The sequence below is a fragment of the Polyodon spathula genome, chromosome 4 (assembly GCF_017654505.1).
Source record: "Polyodon spathula isolate WHYD16114869_AA chromosome 4, ASM1765450v1, whole genome shotgun sequence".
NCBI lineage: Eukaryota > Metazoa > Chordata > Actinopteri > Acipenseriformes > Polyodontidae > Polyodon > Polyodon spathula.
Window position 1 is genome coordinate 1,629,549 of NC_054537.1, and position 19,440 is coordinate 1,648,988.

The 19,440-nt window shown below is 40.4% G+C and overlaps 1 protein-coding gene across 1 annotated transcript in view; it reads right to left on the reverse strand.

The window, feature by feature from the left end:
- LOC121314044 (activin receptor type-2B-like) overlaps positions 1 to 19,440 on the reverse strand; it is a 51,650-nt gene that overhangs the window by 13,450 nt on the left and 18,760 nt on the right. The window lies entirely within an intron of this gene.

Here is a 19,440-nt window from a genome sequence, read left to right on the forward strand (position 1 = left end):
ACTAGGTTTTGTGTGTGTGTGTGTGTGTGTGTAAGGTAACCTACAAAACACACTAAAGCAGTCTCAGCCAGAGGCTTTAAGGCACACCACTAAAAGACATCTCCGAGCCCCGCCAACAGGCATTAAGGTTAATGGAAATCACAGATTGTATCGAGTAGCACAAGGAAGGAATGCCCTCAGCAGGTTATAGCTGGGAGATACACAAAGCAAGCAAGTAACAAACAAGACTTCTATGGAAGACTGTAACACATTGCAGATTAATAAGAACAAATTTAAAAATGACAAACGTGACTAAGTAGTAACATTGTACTACATTGCCTACGCAAAAAACAAAAACAAAACACACACACATGGTCATTCAGATTAAAAGATTCTTCTCATCTGACGTCATAGCAACCACCCTTTGCGTGAAGACATTTTCCCCTCCCAAGAAAACAGAGGCGGAAGTGTTCTTTTGTTTTTCTACTTCAAGGAGCTTGTTCTGTGCTAATTAATATTTCAATTCTGGCATCAGAAATGGAGCGGAGCATTGAAACAACAAACTTCACATTTTTTTCTTACCTGTTCAACAAAAGCAAAACTAAATTAGTTTAAAAAGAAACATCTGCGACAATTGTGCACGGTGCCCCCCGGAACATTTACAAAATACCAGAGTTGGGCAAACCACGGTTCGCAGTGACACGCTGGGCTAAAAGCACGCCTCAGCAGTCAGCAGGTGCTCTGCTGGTGTTCAGTAAAGCAGCTAATGGAACGACTCAAGCCAGTTTTGTATGGCACGGATAGGACTTTGTTTCTGGTTTTTATTTTTGGTCACGTGACGTCCCTTTAAAAAGTATTGAGCAGACTCTGTTTCCTTATTAAATTCCTGGAAAAGCGTGGATTGTGTTACAAGATCACATTTGGTTTTTGTCTCCAGTAACTTCAATGAGACTATGACTCAGTTTCAGCGAGAATGTAAAAAATAAACAAACTGGCTTCAGCTCCTTATTTGTAATTCATAGCGAACACAAAGAGAGTTCAGTCAAACTGCTTTCCCCGGATCCAAAATCTTAATGATTTGTTGCAAAAATGTTATAACCTGTAAAATGTTATAACCTGTAAAATGTTATAACCTGTTCTGCAAATAGTTTCCTCTTAATTACCATTTAATTAAATCAATTTAACTTCATTCAGTTTGCGTTCAGTTTGAATTAAATAAGGAATTGCCTTTTTTTCCCCACAGTCAGGTTCAAGCAACACTTTCCAAGAGTTTAAATGAATGGAGTCGGCTCAAAAAATAAAAACAAAAAGCACGAGGCATGGAACATCACTCGTGCCAAACGCCCTTATTCAAATGAATGAAGAAGAGTTGCAGACAGACTAGAGAATGCATGGGCAACAGTTAATTATACAGAGATGGAAATAAGACTCTTCTTGCATAGCATACTAACCCATTCCAGGTTTTACTATGAGCTTGATTAGCCAGAGTGTGTGTAGGCAACAAGCTCAGTTATTAGTAAACACGTAGTAAAACCAGGGATGGATCAAACTTATTTATTGCACTTATGTAGCGCTTTACACAAGTATCGCAAAGCACTGTACAGTACATAGCAGAAAAAAAAACAGCAAACCACAATACATTTGTATAGCACACGTACAGCTGCCACAGTTCGACCATTTACACAACATATTTAAATAAACAGTGTACACAATACAAAAGCAGCAATTTTAAAGTTATATTAAAACCCGCTAAGATAAGAAATCCATTTTATAAAAGTGTGTTTTTAGTCTTGTGCGTTTTTAGTAACTGTAATGGTCCCAGCTTCCCTGACAAATGAAGGCAGAGCATCCCATAATTTAGGAGCTCTACAAGAAAAAGCCTTCCCTCCTCCCGTGTTGCTCTTGTTGACTCTCGGAATAACCAGCAGCCCCGCATCCTGTGATCTCAGAGTGCGGTTTGGAAGAGATGGGGTCTGTAACCCCTGCAAATAACCAGGTTGTAATCAATTCAGGGCTTTGTAAGTTAACAGCAAAATCAATTCTATACTGCACAGGGAGCCAGTGTAAACAGGCCAAAACAGGGGTAATATGCTCCCTTTTCTTGGTTTTAAGTCAGAATTCTAGCTGCAGTATTCTGAACAAGTTGCAAGCAGGATACCACACGTTTTGGGACACCAGAAAAAAGTGCATTACAATAATCAAATGTTGATGACAAAGGCATAAATTAGTCTCTCTGCATCAGACATGGAAATAATTGGTCTAAGTTTGGCTATATTTCTCAAATGGTAAAAAGATACCATAGATAGTAACTTCCCTAATGAGTCTCAAATGAGAGATCAGGATCAAAGATGACCCCCAAACTCCCTCAAAGAAAGTCTCATTTCCATTCATTACAAACAATCTGCAGCTTCTTTTCCCCCACCATTACGAAGCTGCACACACATTCTCAGACCGTTCAGAGTATCAAACATCAACACACATTACTTAAGGATTAATACATTTACTTCTGGCCAATCACGTCAGGTTCTGCAAAGCAAAATGGCAAAGCAGTGTATGCATGTATCTGTGCAGTATACATTATCATTGCTGCCTGTGCAGTGTATGCATGTATCTGTGCAGTATGCATTATCATTGCTGCCTGTGCAGTGTATGCATGTATCTGTGCAGTATGCATTATCATTGCTGCCCGTGCAGTGTATGCATGTATCTGTGCAGTATGCATTATCATTGCTGCCCATGCAGTGTATGCATGTATCTGTGCAGTATGCATTATCATTGCTGCCCATGCAGTGTATGCATGTATCTGTGCAGTATACATTATCATTGCTGCCCATGCAGTGTATGCATGTATCTGTGCAGTATGCATTATCATTGCTGCCCATGCAGTGTTTGCATGTATCTGTGCAGTATGCATTATCATTGCTGCCCGTGCAGTGTATGCATGTATCTGTGCAGTATGCATTATCATTGCTGCCCATGCAGTGTATGCATGTATCTGTGCAGTATACATTATCATTGCTGCCCATGCAGTGTATGCATGTATCTGTGCAGTATACATTATCATTGCTGCCCGTGCAGTGTATGCATGTATCTGTGCAGTATACATTATCATTGCTGCCCGTGCAGTGTATGCATGTATCTGTGCAGTACACATTATCATTGCTGCCCGTGCAGTGTATGCATGTATCTGTGCAGTATACATTATCATTGCTGCCCGTGCAGTGTATGCATGTATCTGTGCAGTATACATTATCATTGCTGCCCGTGCAGTGTATGCATGTATCTGTGCAGTATGCATTATCATTGCTGCCCGTGCAGTGTATGCATGTATCTGTGCAGTATACATTGCTGCCCATGCAGTGTATGCATGTATCTGTGCAGTATGCATTATCATTGCTGCCCATGTAGTGTATGCATGTATCTGTGCAGTATGCATTATCATTGCTGCCCATGCAGTGTATGCATGTATCTGTGCAGTATGCATTATCATTGCTGCCCATGCAGTGTTTGCATGTATCTGTGCAGTATGCATTATCATTGCTGCCCATGCAGTGTTTGCATGTATCTGTGCAGTATGCATTATCATTGCTGCCCGTGCAGTGTATGCATGTATCTGTGCAGTATGCATTATCATTGCTGCCCATGCAGTGTATGCATGTATCTGTGCAGTATACATTATCATTGCTGCCCATGCAGTGTATGCATGTATCTGTGCAGTATACATTATCATTGCTGCCCATGTAGTGTATGCATGTATCTGTGCAGTATACATTATCATTGCTGCCCGTGCAGTGTATGCATGTATCTGTGCAGTATACATTATCATTGCTGCCCGTGCAGTGTATGCATGTATCTGTGCAGTATACATTATCATTGCTGCCCGTGCAGTGTATGCATGTATCTGTGCAGTATACATTATCATTGCTGCCCGTGCAGTGTATGCATGTATCTGTGCAGTATGCATTATCATTGCTGCCCATGCAGTGTATGCTTGTATCTGTGCAGTATACATTGCTGCCCATGCAGTGTATGCATGTATCTGTGCAGTATGCATTATCATTGCTGCCCATGTAGTGTATGCATGTATCTGTGCAGTATGCATTATCATTGCTGCCCATGCAGTGTTTACATGTATCTGTGCAGTATGCATTATCATTGCTGCCCATGCAGTGTTTACATGTATCTGTGCAGTATGCATTATCATTGCTGCCCATGCAGTGTATGCATGTATCTGTGCAGTATGCATTATCATTGCTGCCCATGCAGTGTATGCATGTGTCTGTGCAGTATACATTGCTGCCCATGCAGTGTATGCATGTATCTGTGCAGTATGCATTATCATTGCTGCCCATGCAGTGTATGCATGTATCTGTGCAGTATACATTATCATTGCTGCCCATGCAGTGTTTGCATGTATCTGTGCAGTATACATTATCATTGCTGCCCATGCAGTGTTTGCATGTATCTGTGCATGCTGCTCCTCTGATTGTGCACCATTGTAATATTAAAACATGTGTTTTTCCTCTTACAGGGTGCACCTAACCCTGAATAAAATGTGCAGTCTGGAGCCGTGTTTATAAAATAAAATAAAATCACACACAACATAATTCACACAGTTATTGGAAACAAAGTTTTCCAAAAGCTCTGAAACAAAAAACAGATCTCTAAAGAGAGAGAGACACAAAGAGAGACAGACAGAGACACACACCACAAATTGGATGAGATATTCTCACATTTCACTTCACATACTCCTCCAACAACACTCTCTTAACAGGACCTGACAGCTCTACCATCTTCAGAGGCAACAAGCAGACTCATTCAGGTCAGTGTAGTGATTGAGGCTAACTCCAGAGAAGTCTCCCTGGTTCATTAGAAGAACTCTGCTCCCTGGTGCCATTTCAAATGAAAGAAAGAACAGGAATTGCAAAAGTGAAAAAGGTGTCGGGGGAGAACCAACCAGAAATGGATGCAATTTGTTATGAAACAAAACAGACCTTTTGAACAATGTAGAAGATTTGGGTACGCTACACTGAACTCAGACTCAAAAAGAACATTCAACCTTTTGCTCGTTAAGCTTGAATAGGTAATTTTTAGACAGGAAAATACAGACGTTATGAATTTATTTATGAAATATAGGTGAAAACATTACTGCGGGTTACCTTTCAGTTCAGGTCGGCGAGTGTCGGATGCAGGAGCCACTAAAGGCCGCTAGAGGGTGCAAAACAAGTCACACAAAATTCTACCAAAAAGATAAAATGTGGAAAATATAATTCTTAAAAGTTAATTACAAAAATATAGTAACACACATATAAAAGCATCATCAGTCCAAACCATATCCTATGCAACTACACCCAACCCCTAAAATGAATCCCTTCATCTAATCCCTAAACTTGCCCCTGCCCTTAACCCTAACCCTAACTGTCACTATCAAACTAACTCTGTTGCTATTACTTCAACACAACCTCTTATTTCAACACGGTCTCTTCTGCACCCTCTAGCGGCCTCTCATGGCTACTACACCGATTCTCACGGCCCTAAACTGAAAGGCAATGAGCAGTAACGTTTTAACCCTTAGTGGTCCTTTTATTCAGCGCTTGTCAGGCGCGTCAGGTCCAATTTATTTTCACACGCATGGTTTATTTTAGACGCGTTGTTTAAAATAATTTCAGAGTAAAACAGGTTTAAAAGGTGAATCGCAAAAGGACACAGAGTACTGCATCTCCAGCCAAGCACCACCTCTTTTTCGCTGTACTTTTCACATACCTCTTTAGACAGGCATACTGATCACTCGTTTTATCACCCAACTCCTCAATAATGCGATCCAAGTCATTATTTTATTACTATAACATCTCAAAAAGCTCTGCAAATGTCTGTGATATTCTTTGAGCACTGGATGCAGAAGCAGCTATCTATCTCCTTTGTTTATGTCTGTTATCTCTGTGGTGCATGGGGCTATCAGATATTCCCCTTTATCAGCTTCATTCACCTCCTATCGGTCTCACTCTGCCATTGAAAGGGTTTCTCGGCTTTTTCCGGAGGAAAAGAGGACTAGAGACCAGTGCTTGACGTCTTTTTGATGATGTGAGACAGGGTCCGACATCGGACTGGAAAGGGAACATTGTAATGTTGGACCTGGCCCGACATAGGACCGCAAAGGGTTAACCTACATTTCAAAAATAAATTCAGAATTTCTGTATTTTCCAGTCTGAAAATGATCTGTTCAAGCTGAACGAGCGAAACAAGGCAGATTTTCTATTTGAGCGTGTCAGTTAAGTGTACCTTAACCGAAGATTTTATTTATGAGGTTCAAACCAGTCAGAGTTTCAGAAGGAGGAGACCAAAATAATGTTATGCTCTCACAAAATCAGAAGCCAAACTCACAATTTTGAAAAACGTGCTTTCAACATACACTACTGACAAACACCTGAGTATCATGCATGCTTTTAAAATGTCTGTCTGAGGCACAGTGCCATGAATTCATTTCTTTCTTGGCACACAGAGTAACCAATACACAGCATCTAACTGCACAACAGTTTAAAAAAGTGATGGAGCAAATAGATTTCACAATTTACTAGAATTACACAACATGAGCCAGGCATGTGTGGAGCTGGGAACCAAGAACTGCTTAATGAAAGCTGCACTTCACATTGTGCATTAGGTCTTCTAACCGATCAATCTGACAATAAAGAGATGACTAAATCTGTTTGCATGTGCAAGCAAGTCATTTGCATATTAAAAGACGGTCAATATATTTGGGACACTAGCTTACGTGTCTCTATTATGTATTGCTAGGACCCCTTGGTAAACAAGACTGATGGAGATGATGGAGATGGAGACAGAGGAAAACCAAGACTGACAAGGAAATCAACTTAGCCAGGAAAAGATTAAACACACATCCATCACCTGAGACTGCCTACTGTACAATATCATGGAATACAGTCAACCCTCTATACTGCCAGGTAAGGGCCATGGACAAAAACACACACTTCTATATTTGCAATAAACTCAAAACATTTATTTTAGTTATACAATTACAGTATGTCGAGGCCATTTTAATAAAATTGGATTTTTTTTTAAACTACAGTACTAGTTCTTAACACAACAGTAGGTCTGTTAGTGACGTTATCATCTTTTCCCAATCTATAAAAACACACTGATACTTTTGAGGAAGTTTACACTTAAATAAAAATAAACAATACACTAATTTAGTGTCAAATCACCCAAACAACAATTACATAAAAATTAAAAGCAGCAGTTTTTTTTTTTTTAAACTCTACTGGTCGTGGCACGACTGTAAGCCTGTTGAATACTATCCCCCCATTGAACGAAGCCATCTATTTATTTTGCTGTTTACAAAACTGTTACTTTAGTTTAAGCCAGCCTTCATTTGTGCAAAACTCACACTAAAACAAACAAACCTCTTATTGTATTTAAAAAAAAAAAAAAAAAAAAAAAAAAAAAAAAAAACATTTACTGTGGTTTATAAAAGTCACTTAAGAGCGCATCAAGCCTTTTTCAGGTTAAACAAAATCGACCCGTTCCATCAAAGCAAGCCATTTGTTTTTATCCATTAGAAAGTCTCCAACTGTCGTTTGATTAACAGTATACCCTTCACTTAGGTAGAAAACATTTGCAATGTCTTGCTTTCTCATTTTCACATGCATACATGCAGATTTGTTTTTTTTTCTTTTGCTCTGGTGTTCAATGTGGGGTCAACTTCGCCATGTTGTACTTTGTGTTTTGCTTTGGGAGCGGCAGTGTTGATGACATTGGTATGAACATTCAAAGGTTACTGCATAACTTTGTTGTGGTTTGTTAGCTGGCAGTATGAGGGGGTGGTGATATAAAGAAGGGAGATATTACATGGGCCAACTGTACTACCCGTACCAATCATTGTGTCTCTTTACAATGTGCAAGTGGTTGTGTATTTTGTTACACAACCTTGTTTTAACCTTCCAGTGCAATTACAGCAAGAGCCCTCCTACTGCTTGGTTTAAACATGCTATTTGCCATCTCCAAAGTTAACCAGTGCTAATATAATACCACTGATATCCTTGGAAAAGGGGAGCAATTCCAAATGGTTTTATTTGGGGAGAAGTTCATTTGCTCACATTGTTCTCTTGCTAGTCCAAGCCATGCTTGCACAACTCAAGGTGTTAAACAGGTCAAAAATGGTCTTTAAGATACAGATTAACAAAGCATCCTTGTTATTTTAGCTTAAAATGAATAAATCTAGGTGCATTACAGAGCCTTTGTGGAGCCGCTTGCATGGGTTTTTATAACGAGATTTACATTTCTGAGCACCAAATTTAACAATAAAAATGGAAACTGGAGGCTTCTGATTACATAGGGCGTGTTCAAAGCAGCAGTCGCCCATCATGCCCTTGCTTCACACTGTGTGGACAGTAAAGCGCTGAACCCATGCAATGAAGCCACACACACACACACACCACGCTGGGAGAGGAGCTGTATCGATTATCTGCAGGCAGGACTGTACTTGTGATCCTGCAGGACTTGTATTCTGGACAGTATTCTGCCTGCTGTACCAAGAACCTGTCCACAGGACTGAAAAACAGATCAATGAGAATAAATAAATAAATAACTGCCACACGGTGTGTCTTCTCTGTCCATGTAATCCCTTAACCCTTCACAGCAACAGCAGCATTCAGCACCCACGTGCATGACTGCCAGCCAACCAGCTCAGCCCAACAGGGCAGAGGCAGACTGAGGGGTAGACCAGCAAACCAGCGGTAACCCTGAACACTGCTTTGAATCTCCTGCTTCCAAGCTACACACCAGCCAGCTTGGCTGGTTTATACAGCTCAGTTCAAAGAATTCACTGTGATAAAAACAGCTCTTTGTTTAAAAGGAGGCAAAACAACCCCTAACCCCAAACTACCCTCCCTTTTTAGTGCCTGTGGAAAAGCAAGTCAAATCTGAGCACACACAAAAGCAGTGGCTTGCTTAAACCAACACTGACAGCACTTGCTAGGAGGACATACTATTCAGCACTGGTTTAGAAACCACATGTACTTCTGAGTGACCACAATGTTATTCTGTAACCAGATCAAACAGTCCTAACTTAGCAATTGCACAGGTTTTGACAAAGAGACAGTAGAAGCTTCTACTTCAAATTGGCAATCATTTAATAAACCTTTAGTTGATTTATCTTTGGTTTGTTTCATTCATACATACAAAATATCATAAGAACTGCATTTACAGCTCACCATGACGCAATCAGCTAAATTCAAACCATACATATTCTTGTGTTTGCAAATGTTAACAGTGCAGTGACTGGACATGTGCAAGTAAATAAAACACACTTAGAGGCAAAAAAAACAAAACACAACACAGTAGAATCTCAGAGTTCCAAACCCGTTGGGAATGGAAGCTGTTCGCAAGTCTGAAATCTAACTCTTGAAAATCAGTTTAATAGTTTTACTAAAAATGTGTACACATAATATCTACACTCTCAATCTGGTGAATAATGCCAGGACACAGCCCGGTAATGCAATACTCGCTGTGAACAATGCCAGGACACAGCCCGGTAACGCAATACTCGCTATGAATAATGCAAGGATGCAGCACAGTAGTGCAATACTTGCTATGGTTCTAAAGTCTTTAAAAACAGTACTATAAAAATGTGAAATGGCTACATTTAAGTTACCACTGAAATCATAGCTGTAGAAGAAACAGATTTAAATGGACAGAAAACCTGGTAGGGCTTGTTTTTATTTTACTTTAAACAAAATGGACTCATGCAGCCTCCTGTGGCTTAAATAAACACCTCGCCTGTACTTGCTTTGAGATCTGCCTCACTTTCGGGGTACTATAGGAGTGCGGGTTGCATAGCGATTACATACTCCCTGTTAACAGCGGGGTGTTCCTAACCCGAGGTCCTACTGTATAAATATTTGTTGTGAAAGAGGGTATAGAAGAATAAAATGAAAGGAATGTGTGACATCACAGCACATTTGAAACCCATGTGTGAAGGTCCTCAGCTGTGAGGCAAGATTGCAAGGACAGTCTCTCAGGGCACTCACAAGGCCCTGTTAGCTCAATTTGGAATGCTGTTACTTTACAGGCTCAAGTACACAACAGTGCCACTGGAAAGTGGAAGCAGAGTTATCTGGAAGAAACACACCTTTAGGATTGCCAGAGCAGGAGAGCAATGCACGTAAAACCCCTTTGTTAACTTACTAATCAAAGCCTAATGCTTCAGACGAGGGGTGGCCAACAGGCGTCTCCCGAGCCGCATGTGGCTCTTTTGTCGTCAAAATGCGCCTCTTCGAACTGCCCATATATTTAATTACACAATGAATACGTTATTTATTTTATTCTTTTTTTTATATGTGCATTATTTTTACAATATGTCTCCAAGTTTGTTTGTTTTTTTTCAATCACAAGCCGATCCATTTCTGACCATAGCCAATCAGCAGTGTGGCAGTAACACTTTTTTGTTACATAGCAACTAACTAGCAAATCATATCCACTCTTACTTTACTGTGCACTCGGGACTCGAGTCACAGAAGCCTGGAAACCATTCACTTTACTTTGAACAGGACCGGCTTCTGTTTTGTTCATAATGGCAGAAAAAAACAGCGAAAAAGAAGATGAATATCGAACCTTCTTACCGGAGTGGGAGAGCAATGTATTTTTATGTTGAGGGCAATGGAAAACTCCTGTGTCTTATTTGCCAGTGCCCGGTTGCATAAAACATCTTATTAAGTATTTCACTTTAGTGTATTTTTCACGTATCTATGGGAAAAACTTAAGGGTGTTGTAGAAAACATCTTAACCCCTCTCCTTAGCGCAGGGAAAACACCTAAGTATGCATGGACTATTTAAGATTTCAACCAATAGGCGAGTAGCTTACTGTACTCTGGAAATCCTGTCTCCATGGCAACATTTGGGCAGTTAAGGAAAACTACAGTATGGCTGGGAAAAAAAAAAAATCCAAAACTGAACTGAGGAAGACAAACATAATACTAATGGAGCAATATAATAAAAGAAAGCAAATAACAGGTAAACTGTCTGAATTTGACAACTGCCATGAAGCAGAAGAAATTGGCAGAAATAACTGAATGTGTGAATCCAAGAAATTTAACGGTAAAATCGCAGCATTCACAAGATTTCCAAAAACGCTGCCATAGCGTTTTTTCAATTTAAGGGGCCTCGAGGACATTTACGTTTTTTCACTGTTATTCCCTAAAGTCGTTTTGTGCAACGGTTAACTAACTTAAGGGAAATACTTAAATACAAATATTACTTAAGTAGAACGTTTGGGAAAACTAAGGGGGGGGGGGGGGGGGGTAAAAAGCAGAAAGGATAAACAGACGCAAATGTTGACCAAATCTGCCAAACAATCTGAGACCGCGACTCTAGCTTACTCATAACAAGTGGCCTGGAACACTGCCCGTGCAAAAGAAAAGAAAAAAAAAAAAAACGGGCAAAACTTGTGAAAACTTGCCTTAGGAATGTTATTGCTATCCTATGTCCAAACAACAATCAACTGCAAACGCAAATTTCAGAGCTGCAGCTCTCACATCACACGGTAGAACGTATCCATCTCAGATCTAATATAGTGACACTGAACTACAGCTGCATTCAGAACAATGTGCCTAGTAAAGAATGCCAAAAGCCAGTCACACTGAGTAGAGATCCTGCCTGTATGTGGCCACTTGCCCAAATAAGAGACAAAAACAAAACTGCTTTTATATATATATATAATGAAAATGTATATTTTTGGTTATAAATATTACATATGTACTAGAAAAAATAAAGGTCAGCGTCATTTAATAGTGTGTGTGTGATAGTAATTGTAGTAAAACAGATCAGTGAAATGCTAAATGAAGCACTTTTTAAAGTTTGTGGCTCTTTGTCACTGTACATGTTATTTTGTTAGCTCTTGGTCTGTGCAAGTTTGGCCACCCCTGCTTCAGACAGTCAGTCAGTTCATAGAACCCCTTTGTTAGCTTACTAATCAAAGCTTAACCCTTTGCGGTCCTATATGGGACCAGGTCCGACATTACAATTTTCCTTTTCCAGTCCAATGTCGGACCCTGTCCAACATCAAAAAGACGTCAAGCTCAGGGCTCGAGTCGTTTTTTCTCCAGAAAAAGCAGAGAAAACCTTTCAAATGGCAGAGTGAGACCAAAAGGAGCTGAAAGAAGCTGAAAAAAAGGGGCGGATCCGAGCAATACACAGAGGCCCTGCACTACAGCCCTAACACGGACATAAAAAACAATTTAGCTGCTTCCACATCCAGCGCTCAAAGAATACCAGACATTTGCAGAGCTTTGTGAGACGATACAGTAATAAAATAATGACTTGGATCGAATTATTGAGGAGTTTGGTGATAAAACGAGTATCAGTATGCATGTCTATGAAGAGGTATGTGATAAATGCAGCAAACGGGGGGGGGACTTGGCTGGAGATGCAGTGCCTTTTAAACCTCTTACTATGGCAGAGAGTCAGTTTTTGCTGTATGTTTGCTGGCAAGGACTCATGTGCGGGTCTGTCATGCTTCATTGGCACAATGCAATTTAAAAAGTATTCAAAACATTATTCACAGCATATTAGATGAGATTTGAATCATCCGCAGTTTGTAATGAGACACAGCTTAATGTACAGTAGAACTTGGTTTGGGATTTTTTTGTTGTTTAAATCCTCTCTTCCTTATATAGTTCCCTTCTGCAATAAAACTGCCTCAGAGGTTTACAGATACAAATAACAAAATGTATACAGAAAATAACATTGAGAAATAGTAAAAGATAGAGGATAAAATGACATTAAAATAAAACTGCGTTAAAGGGTTTTTAATCTTAAACAGGATCCTGAGCCACACAGAACGCAAATGTAAGGATGCTTGTAGGAATACTGCTTCAAATAAAACTATTAAAAGATTTTTAATAAAAAAAAAAAAAACCCTATCAACATCTGAATTACAAAGGCAGAACATGTGCCGCTTTCTAATATAATTTAGCCCTAAGCAAAGTAGGAAATGCTCAGAGATAATTTAATATCTGTTTGTACAAATTAGAGGACGGTAACTGTTTCGATGTTCTAATGTGTTTGTTTCGATTGAATGTGAAATGACTCCATGCGTGAAGTGAATCCCACAATCGTCATCACTATCATGGATACTGCCCAGTACAATAGGAACTGCCTCACTGTGGCACTGGATCCTCACAGCTTGATAGTGTGGGTCGGATTTTGAAATTCACACGTCCCGAGTAGGCTGACTGTGACTCTGCTTTGTGGAGATAACCCGCCAACATCGTATGTATTTTAAAACAAACGTCATGCTCCTTATGAAATTTCACTAGAATCTGAAACATAGCACTGCCAATAAATAAATACAGTTATTGCCTCGATAAACTAAACCTGCTCCACAAAATAAACACCAATTAATTCTGAATATAACACTGCACTCCTGTCTGTAGCGACAATTGTGTAGTTGACAGTTTAAAAGCCAAAGCTACCTTAATTTGCTCTAACATAGCAACAACAACAACATAATTAGTGTTCCACGTTTTCTTTTTTTCTCTTTAAAAAAAAAAAATTCTGGGAATTTCTATTTTACATGTATTAAAACAGGGATATTAAAAAAAAAAAAAAAAAATGTTTTTAATTGAAACATGGGGGGGGGGGGGGGGGGGGGGGGGGGGGGGGGGGGGGGGGGGGATCTCAGTATACACACTTTACATGTGGAATATGACGCATAGCAGTTCTGGTTTCTGATTAAGTTTCATGTCCCTGGCATGTATGATGAAGCAATCTATGCAAGTCGAAGCCACATTTTCCCCCAAGTTAGCTGGTACTTTGCAAACGTTTGTGGATCGCTGTGACAATGGAAATAATAAATCTACAGATGGTATGAACGTGACATCAGCACAAAACAAGCCAGGTTTATTCGCCTTTAAATCATTAGGCTGGCCAGGATGTCCTCAGCTCACTGCACAGCACTGACCCCTGTGGACTGGCCGGGCGCCTGCGGGCTTGCCTGTAAGCTGCGTTGTCCTCCGACACTGTAGCTCTGAGGTGGCTGCACGGCAGGCCTGCAGAGTGAAAAGAAGCAGTCGGCTGACGGCACACGCTACGGAGGACAGCGGGTGCTCGTCTTTGCCGCTCCAGAGTCAGCGCAGGGGCGGTAGCGGCGAGCTGAGCCTAAATACAACTGGGCATTTAAAATTGGGAAAGAAACGGTAAACATTTAAAATGAAATTATAAATATGTATTTCAATTTAGTTTCTAATCAAGCTAGAGGTTACTACACCGAGCAATTGCCACAATAATCAGACTCTGATTGGCCAACATAATCAGGTGATAATGTGTTTGTGAAGTGAGAACCACAGTTAAATGTTATTTGATCCTCTGATGTCTAAACATCCGCTGTATCCTAGGATACAGTGTAGGGCTGCTTATTACAATGTTGGAGTCTCAATAAAACATCATTTTAATCAAACTGTATTTCCTAGAAAATAGTACCGGGATAATATTGAATAAATAGACAAAAATCGGGTATAAAATCAGTAAAAACTGATGTCCAGATAAAAATCTGGTAATTTTTCGGTAAAACTCAGAATAAAACTACAAATGCATAACTCTAAATAGTGCTCCTACTTTCACCGTCGCATATTGGAGAGTATGGTATTGAGCTCACTATTAAAAAAAAAATTATAACAATAATAACAATAACCCTTTGCAGTCCTGTGTCAGACCAGGTCTGACATTACGATTTTCCCTTTCCAGTCCGATGTCGAACCCTATCCGACATCATCAAAAAGACGTCAAGCACAGGTCTCTAGTCGTTTTTTCTCCAGAAAAAGTAGAGGAAAAAAAAAAAAGAAGGGGGCGTGTGAGCAAGAGAGCTAGCACCTGCACCCGAGATAATGATGGACACAAAGGAGATATCTGCTTCCGCATCCAGCGCTCAAAGAATATCAGACATTTGCAGAGCCTTTTGAGATGTTATAGTAATAAAATAATGGCTTGGACCACATTATTCAGGAGTTGGGTGATAAAAAGAGTGATCAGAAGAGAATTTATCAGTATGCACGGCTATAAAAAAAGAGGTATGGGAAAAATACAGCGAACAAGGGGGGGGGCTTGGATGGAGATGCAGTAAACTCAAATCTCACTCTCTATGCAGCATCAAGAGAATGGCACTGGAATCACAAGTTCCCAGAGGCCCATAAACGAATGAAAAAAATACACACACGGGTATTTGCTTACTTTTTTATGTGTGTGCAATATTGTATATATATTATATATATATATATCTATATATATAATATATATATATAATATATATATATAGATATATACACAACCACAGTTGTATGTTGACACACACTTTTTTTCGTTCGGTCCGGTTTACTTTTCCCAGCTACACTACAGATTGAGGTATGTATAAGTTAGCAGCCCCATGTGTCCTGCTGAAGTGGCTTCAGGAGAAAGTACAAGTCTCACACTTATTATGCATTATTCAAATGCTAGGCAATGCTTTGAAAAGAAGGTAGGCTCACACAGTGTTCACAACTGCGCTAAACCAGATGTGGTCTGCACTTGTCCTTCATTGTCACCCCGTCGCAAATAGCAGGCAGCGAGAATAGTTTCTATCAAAAACAACATGCTTTATCTTTTGTTGTGTCTTACCACACATTCTCTTGTCTCGTCGTGTCCCGTGTGAATAGACCTGAACTCAAAGATTAACAAAGAAAAGGAGTGGAAAAGAAACACACACAAGCAAATCAAATATAAAACTAGAAATGGGAGTTTGTGAGCAGAAACAAAGCATCCCTGGCAGCTTCACCTTGCTTAGTGAAGATTAGTACACAGTGGGCTGCAAAGGTATCCGTTTTAATAGAACACGACAAAGCTACTGCATACACAGCCGTGGCAGGGATGCATGATACTGACATACGTATTGTGGGCCCATGATCTCCCATTGCTGAGATTTTTATTAGCTTTGGTCTCAGACTTTTAAAAAGAGAGTAAAGAAGATTTTTGGAATCCTGGAGGGGCATCATCAAAACTGACAATAAAATAAACAAACAAATAAGGAGCAATGCAGCTCCTTGCTGAACAGAATCTCTATTAATCTCATATGACTTTATCGCTGTCATACACCACCGATGTGTGATTTCCAGACTGCACACAGACACACAGCTCACAGCTTGGCATGCATCCGTACTCACGCGTGATGCAACAGGGCAGCATGCTAGATCACTGGGCAGTAACACAGCTCTGTAGGGGACGAGGAAAGTGCTGCAGAAAACGACAGATGACGACAAAGCAAATGATGGGCTAGCAACACTTACAACCCAGTAAAGCTTTCGAAGCCCACTCAGAGGCCTATAACAAGTTTGTGTGGAGAAACTGAAAGTTTACAGCGAGGGACGGAGGTGTTAGAGTTTAGAGGAAGAAATAAGCAGCACTAAGAAATGTGTTTTAGGGCATGACATTGACAGTCCAAAGGGATGCTGTGCACTGAAGTACTGTACAAGCCTCCAGTGTGTCTACCCACAGAGTCACACACCCAGGTACTCTAATCCATTTTCACAAGGAATTTAGGAACACCAGACAACTTGCACTATGTAAACCGGTCACTAGTTCTGGTGCTCAAAGTATAAGAGAGCCGACGTAACAGGACATCAGAAGGGTGAATAAGTATAATAGATTTATTTTCATCTGAGCTCAATTACTCTGAAACAGTGTTCTGGCAGTGGCAAACAAAAACAGCAACCTTTTCACCTCCTTTTCAGCGTAATTATTGCGCTTAGTGCTTCATTTAAATTGTTTTCTTTATGTTAAGTTTTCAGGGCATTTTGTTCATACACATCTTTTTCGCTATTCTACACTTTTTGAATGCAACTGTTCATTAACCCACAGTACTCACACACGTTTGGTCACCGTTGCATGAAACCGCAGTATAATAATCCAGCACCTCTGCACTTCAGCATTTGTATGTCAGCGGACATCCCATCACGCCTTTCTTCTTAAAGCCGCACAGCCTCTATAAATGAACCCCATATCTCACAAGCACCTGGGTACATTCAGTGCATGGGTATAGCTATGATGTACTATATATCACTGTACAGTACAATAGTAAAATAGAAGAAATGGACTGAATGATAATACCCAAAAATCATTTAAATATTTTTTTTTTAATAAAGTTAATATAGTATTAGGCGGTGGAATGCAGCGATCAGAGGCTTATTTTGACTACTTCCATTCATTGTCACTTTTTGCTTAAATCGGTTGTTTTTTTAGCAGTCATTTTAATCTTTTAGCCTCTCTACGTGCTTAACACAGAAAACCCGCCCCTTCAACTGTCATGTGGGTCCAAGACTATTTTTTTCACCCAGCTACACGCAACTGATCTAGTCTGCTAGCAGCGCAATCAATCCTTATTGTTAAAGGCACAGCAGCATCTGCAAGACGGACGTTGCTATGACTACTTCACAGCCCCCAATTCAAATTCTCCCAGGTAAGAGTGACCAGTTCCAAATTAAACATGCAAGTCCTTGATTTCCAAGATCTTAGAAGCTTGATTTTACAACTCGAGTCTTTTGATGTAAAAAAAAAAAAAAAAAATCTATTAAAATCTTTAAAGCAACCGATGAAGGAGCTTTTTAGGCAGCCTGCTGACTGTGTCATGTGGCCTCTGACTCGCAGATAATGTTCTTGCAGAGGTTTACCGTCTGCCATTCAGCAGGCAGAGAGCCCATTAACAGATTCTCTGGGTTTCAATCTTAACACTTACTGGCAAATTAGACTTGCACTTTGATTCAAATGAAATCAGGAAGGGTTCTGGTCCACACACCACGCAGAGTCACAAGCCTCTCCTTTGTGTGAAGTCGGCTTTGTTGACCTTCGCCGCGTGCATTCCACTGCTAATGGATTTCCCAACTCATTTAGATCTCTGGCTTATCTTTGCCGTTTCCCACACTGTACTAACTCGCTGCTTGCGTTGGCATGCAATCACTGGGGACAAACAAAAGGCAGTAAAGATTTACAATCCCGTTATGTACAACTAAGCTCTAGTACCCTGTACAGCCCAGATATACATGAGCTCTCAGAACATCCACTGTACAGGTAAACTCCAGTACCCTGTACAGCCCAGATATACATGAGCTCTCAGAACATCCACTGTACAGGTAAACTCCAGTACCCTGTACAGCCCAGATATACATGAGCTCTCAGAACATCCACTGTACAGGCAAACTCCAGTACCCTGTACAGCCCAGATATACATGAGCTCTCAGAACATCCACTGTACAGGCAAACTCCAGTACCCTGTACAGCCCAGATATACATGAGCTCTCAGAACATCCACTGTACAGGCAAACTCCAGTACCCTATACAGCCCAGATATACATGAGCTCTCAGAACATCCACTGTACAGGCAAACTCCAGTACCCTGTACAGCCCAGATATACATGAGCTCTCAGAACATCCACTGTACAGGCAAACTCCAGTACCCTGTACAGCCCAGATATACATGAGCTCTCAGAACATCCACTGTACAGGCTCCAGTACCCTGTACTATACATGAGCTCTCAGAACATCCACTGTACAGGCAAACTCCAGTACCCTGTACAGCCCAGATATACATGAGCTCTCAGAACATCCACTGTACAGGCAAACTCCAGTACCCTATACAGCCCAGATATACATGAGCTCTCAGAACATCCACTGTACAGGTAAACTCCAGTACCCTGTACAGCCCAGATATACATGAGCTCTCAGAACATCCACTGTACAGGCAAACTCCAGTACCCTGTACAGCCCAGATATACATGAGCTCTCAGAACATCCACTCTACAGGCAAACTCCAGTACCCTGTACTGCCCAGATATACATGAGCTCTCAGAACATCCACTGTACAGGTAAACTCCAGTACCCTGTACAGCCCAGATATACACATGCTATCAGAACATCCATCTGCAAGTCACTGTGCAGCTTTCAAACAAAGTCTAACTGGCTATTTCTACCATCTATCTGAAGGCAGCAGTCCAATTACTGTAGCTAATGATTAACCTTGGAATGCCCAAGCATTTTTTTAAATGAGAAAACACTATGTAATCAGATTCCTTTTCTTGTGCAAAACACTTTCCTTGCTTGACAACACAACATACTGCATGTGAAAAATAGTGGCTTGTGAGGCTGAAATAACAAGAGAAGCTGCAAAGCTTTCGAATAAATGTGATTCAGAAATGGGCCTTGCAGGGTTAAAAGAGGGCGTTTTCAGCTGAGAATTCCCTTTCTTCATGAATTATTTCTAGTGATTGATGAGTATCCTGATGGATCCTGGTTCTCCGGGGATATACAACAGGTGCTATCTGAGTTCTTTGTACTACAAGAATATTACTATACAGTACAGGTTCTTACTAGAAAAGCACTTAACTCACCTGGCTTACAGATCTGATAATTACTTTGCAAATCAAACAAATG